We start from the raw sequence: 5,754 nt of genomic DNA on the forward strand, positions 1-5,754 counted from the left end.
CAGCCATCAAGTGATAACTTTTCTGCAGCTAATTGTGGCATATTGGAGTCTAGTAAGGAACGTTATTAACCTGTCCTATAATTCACGTTTTGTGTGAAAAACTGGGACTTGAAAAACACCTGCCCAAACAATTCATAAACACACTGCACAGCAAATACCTATGGTAATTCACTGGATTTACAACCGTCATGTTATATTAAACATACAGTATCAAAATTTATCACCCATTACACAGATTCCTGTTTTAATAATATCTTGTACTTGTACAATAGCACCTTCTCTCCCAAAGGGTTCCGAAGCACTTTAAAATCATACATACAGGAATTGCTTCATTCGCTGTGGAAATACAGCTGCCTCTGGGGTGGAGCGGGGGTTAGGGGAGGAGAGTAATTGTGCGCAGCAGTTATAAACACTGACAGTCGAGAGGGATGGTTGGGGACAGGGAGCGGAGAAAATTATACCAAAGTCTCAGGAGCATAATATAAAAGGCATAACCCCAGTTGCAGGTGAGGGAGGTGCATAGGCAGCCATGGCAGGACATGCGCTGATTCGGGGTATCCTTGCAATAACTGTCACCAGTCCCGACCGTAGGGCCAAGCTGCAGCCTTTGGCTCCAGCCCTCAGGCAGTGGGTCAGGACTGGGATGAGCCTCCCCATGGTGCAGCCCCTGGCTGCTGAGGGAGTCGAGCCGAAGGCTCGAAGGCTCTGTCTCCAGTACCGTCACTCTGCATTGCTCAGATTCCCCAAAGACAACCCCAGCTGCGCTTCCAAAAAACCACGGGACAACGGAAGCCCACTGACCAGAGACCTCTGTGGTGGGCAGCTGGGTGAAATTGTCCAAAAATAATGCAACATTAGGGAAAAATCAGGCAGATGCATGGATTTATGGCTAGGCCATTGACCCAGTTAGAACTTGGCTGTCAAAGACTGCTGTTACCTACACCACTGAAAAATGCTTGTGTTCCTCAGTTGACTGCAATCACAGCTTCACCTGCTTCTTCATACTTGCCGTAATTGCCAAAGTAGTCTCCTGTGGCTTCATGTCATCCCCAAATCTCTTCAGCCTGGTCTCACTCAGGACCTTCTCAGAACTTCTTCAATCACAGTGAGGAATCAACTTCTGAACATCAGGTTAGATTTAGCTTTACAAGAAAATCAGTCGAAAGCTTAAAACTGTCCCCTGAAAATCACCACCGATGGGTTTACTCCTGCCTATTAGACTTCAAGCAGACAACTGAAACCCTAAGCTGCAATTGCTTCTCTCTAGTTTGAGACATGTTATCTTGGGGAAGGCTCGGGGCAGAGATGCTTTTTCAAAAAAGACATAAGACTGTGCCAGTGTAGGGGATGAGCAAATGTAGCTCTCGATGTGAGCAATCACAACGAGGTGAAAAACAGCAGGGGACTTTAAGCCAAGTGATGCCAGAAGACCACAACCACAGTCTTATCTCTAACAGCAAAACCAGTTTCTCACACAACCCTACCATGCCTGCTGTCTATGGTGTGGCTGACACAGAAACCGTACCTTTACTGTTGGCACAGCGGACAGACCATGGCTCTTCTCACCACAAGCCTGCTTTGGATGCAAGGCAGAGTTTTCACTATTGCAGTTAAGACATGGAGTCCTCACAGGGGTGACATGCAAAGAGTCATAAGCTCTAAACTGTTGCAGGAGGAGGCAATGTTGGATGGCCCCTGGACTGCAGGACTTGTTTTGGACCTCAGAGGACTAAGTTCAGGGATACTTGAGGCTTAAAGTTTATTGGAAGTGGCAAAAACTGGTAAGTCACTTCTGCAGTACCTGGTGGCTAAGCTCGACCTCTGCTTCTTGTAAGGCTCTACTTCAGTTGGTTTCTTCTTCTCAGTCCCTCCCACATGTCCCGCTGTCACCTTAAAACCTGGTGCTGGAATAAGCAAACTTTGGCACTGCCTGTTTCCACCACTGCCCAGCCCTCCTCCACGATGCTCACCCCTTTCTGGGGAGCTGATTTAAGAGCCGACTTGCCCAGGTCTGTTCCCTTTCCTCTCTACATTTGAGGTGTTTCTGAATCTTGGCGTTTCTTCCAAAATATTTCCAGCCTACAACTTTCTCTATTTGTTGATACATCTCAGGTGTTTATGCAGGTCCCCCTTCACTCCTTGCCTCAGTCACTGCAGTTTCTGGGATTTTCTGACACACATCAACACACCATATCCTATACAAAAAGCAGCTGCTGTATATCTAGCATAGATTATATACTCATGTTTAGTTTAGTTATTTCCTGCAGCCCATGTGCTATAGGCTCTGTTGCGATTTATTTAGCTGCTGCATTAAGTAACCCTTCACCTTAGCTAAACTGCCAATAAACCAACATTACTTTACAAAAACTCTTCCACAGAGGTTGCTGTATGGTTTACACTAATTTAGTGGCTTGAAACCAAATGTTAAGTAAAATAAGGAGTACCCTTGTGATGCACACGCACAAGTATGTGTGCTTGATTCAGCGCTGCAAGGTGGGTCAGGAAGGTCTGAATTGCCCCTCCTCTGCCTTGCTGCACCTGCAGGGGACAGCGGCACTCTTTGGGAATTCAGCCCTCCATGGCAGGCAGTGCTTGGTGCTCAGTGCAGGACCCCTTCTAGCTGATGGATTCCACAAAAAGGGCAACTTTTTAAGGGCCAGCAAAAACATTTGGTCCAGGAAAAAATGGTTACTACTTCTTCCACAGATCCCTTCCCCTCTCCACCACCAGCAATTTCAACACCGTTGTTGAGGCAGAGTCCTGGGAACTTTTGTCCTTGTTTTAAGCGAGCTTTTTGCTGGCATGGCCCTGCACAGCAGCCAGTTGGTGAGACAGGGAGTACGGCTGCCTGTGCCATGCTTGTTTGTAGAATGAGATCTCTTTTGCCTGGAGCACATGTACTATGTAAAGCTGGGAGGAAGGTGATGAGTGTTGCTGGCAGGAACATAACGCCCTGCTATTCCAGCTAGAATCACCCTGAAAACGATAATTTCTTAACTTAAAATTGGTGCTGCAAAGTGCTATTAATTGCTACAGATATGCGAGAATAGGGCAGATCTTAGCTATCAAGATACTGAGGCTTGACTGAATGCAAGGAGGGTTTTGTTCTGGCACCAGGGTCTTGCCTAAATTCAGGTGACTGGAGAGTGAATACATGAAAGCAAAAATGGCTGGTGTAGACAGCCGTGGTGTAAGAACATGGAAGCAGATGTCCATGCTTAATGATATCTGTGTTCACTGACGCTTGTGCTAACGCTCGTAGTTGTGCAATAGGCAACTTGTAGAACCATAGTGCTGCTCCTCTATGTTACTTAGATTCTCATTTATAAAACAAAGTTAAAAACCTTACCCTAAAATTGATGGCAAAGTGCCACTCAAGTACTTCTGTGAAAACTTTCTTAAAGGAATATATAGTTGAAGACTGGACTGGTGGTCCCGCAGTCCCCTCCTGTAGGTCAGTGCTTCGGAGTAGGTAAATGAAGTCTGCAAACTTAGCATCATTTTATTACAAATGCTGGAACAGCTGCAACAGTTCATACTCACTCCTGTGCTTCAGGCCAAGTGCAGTAAAGAGGGGATCATCCTCACCTCGGCAAGAGATGAGTGTGACCCTGGAGTAACTAGTGACTCACTAGCTGTGGTGCAGCTAGATGAAATCTCTTCTCCTTGCCCCATCACTTCCCCTGAACGAGCATTTCCAGCTTCAAGCTACAGTGTGGGATCCATCTCATCAGCTGAGTGCCAGCCCTGGAAGGGGACGAAGGGGCCTCTCTCTCATTCAACTCACCTCATTTTGAAAGGGTGATCTAAGGGCAGGAAAACCAAACGGTGCCCTGCGGCTGCTGACGTGGCTCCACTGAAAGCAGAAGAAATGGGTGGGAGTTGGCCCAGATGCAGCTGTCTGCAGAGCACACATCTGAAGTTAGCTGAAGCATCCTAGGTGTTAATAAAAGCTGCGAGGAAGATTGCCCTCATTCCTCCCCTCTAAATCTTGCCCACCTGGCAAAAGACAATGGAGCAAGCAGTTGGATACTCACCACATTAGGTGGGCTATCTCAAAAGTAGGTAGCTGGCAAACGTGCCACCCTTTTTACTTAAGAGCCTCAAAAATGGAACCAAAACAGAAGAGGCTGTCTTTGCACATCACTGCATTTCTCGACTTCTACTTGACGTCTGGAATTTACACTTATTATATCTGAAGGACTTTTGTGTTAAGTTCAAATGCACACAAATTACAGAGCCCAAGTGGATGTCTTCCCAGTGACTTCAGCGGGAGCTGGCCAGGAACCCAAAACTACAGGAAATTTTCAAGTTAACCAAAGAAAATTACTTCAATTTAAGAGTTAGCATGAGGCTTTCAATAAAACATATATAAAAAAGCAATGTTAAAAAAAACCCCACAACAATATAAGCCAGGTAAGTGGAGGTGGTTAAGCTGCAAAGTAAATGATACTGTTTTCATAACATATTGAAAGTCCTCGGTTATTTTACTCACCAAAATGAAAGTATTGTTCACGTTCTACATTAGGGAAGGACATAATCGCAGCTATGAGTAAAATAAAACCCACTTACATGTCAGTACTGCCTGTGTCCACTGACATGGAGATTTCCTCTAAGGAACAGATCCTGCACCTGGTCTCTAGCAGAAGTGTTAAGGGAAGCCCAGCCAAGCACCAAATCTGCTCCTCTGTTTCTGGACTTGAAGTTATGATTAGCTTTGTTACTACCTCTTTTCAGGGCAAGCATATTCAAAAACTTACTCCCCTTAGTTTTCACTCAAATTCCTTTTCCTGTATGGTTTTACTTAAGAAGAATAGCAGCTAAATCAAATACATATCTTAGCTCTATTGATGCAATTATGAAACACATTTATTCTTATAATAAGGAGATGAGAAACCAGTACCTGTAAACTCTTCAAATAGACATAGAGGTATTCTCTTTTCAATACCTATAGAGTGGCCGCTGAGGTTTGTCAGGATGACAAATGGTAACTATCCTGAAGATTTGTGTCTTGATGTTATAGCTTTACTAAGGTTAATTATTCCTCTTTTTACGTCAAGCCTGATGTTCCCTTGGGGGGGCAGGAAGAACCCAGTCGTTGCTGCATTCTGAGCAGCTTAAATTTAAAAAACTAAAAGGATCTTTTATTTTATATTACACGGTTTCAACACCATTGCTAATAAGCTGTACTCAAAATCTACAGTAAGTAGGTGATGCTCCCATACTGGCAAAAAATGAAGTCACTTGCCTTTGAAGCAGAACCTTTATTGATTTTACACTTCGACTTTCTGAAGAACTCTGGATGCTCCACATTACTACCCGGCAAGGGATGGACCACTTCCTTTGCGACTCAAATTTAGACAGCCATTCCTCATCTCATCCCTTCACAACAAACAGGAAGATAATGGCATCTTCAACTTTTTTTTTTTTTCAGGCCTATTTTCATGTAGAAAGTTTGGGGAAAGTTTTCCGATTTGACCCACTTGCTAGAACTTGGGGGGTGGGGGCTGTGTTGTCATCCCCTACTACGGCTTACTAGCCTACACATTGGAGCTTAAAGGGCCTTACCTACCAGTGCCATCAGTGTCAGGGTGGAACCTAGAGGGGGGAAAAAAGAGCTGTAAAGCCATAGAAGATCCACAAGGTTCCTCAGTTGAGAATTGCTTGCTTCATTGCAGCTGAGACAAGGAACAAACTGACACCGCTGAAAGACTTAGGTGATTCGGCCCTCCTCCAAGTCCCAGAAAAAGGTAC

This window comes from Pygoscelis adeliae, unplaced genomic scaffold, assembly GCF_000699105.1.
Source record: "Pygoscelis adeliae isolate BGI_AS28 unplaced genomic scaffold, ASM69910v1 Scaffold429, whole genome shotgun sequence".
Classification (NCBI taxonomy): domain Eukaryota; kingdom Metazoa; phylum Chordata; class Aves; order Sphenisciformes; family Spheniscidae; genus Pygoscelis; species Pygoscelis adeliae.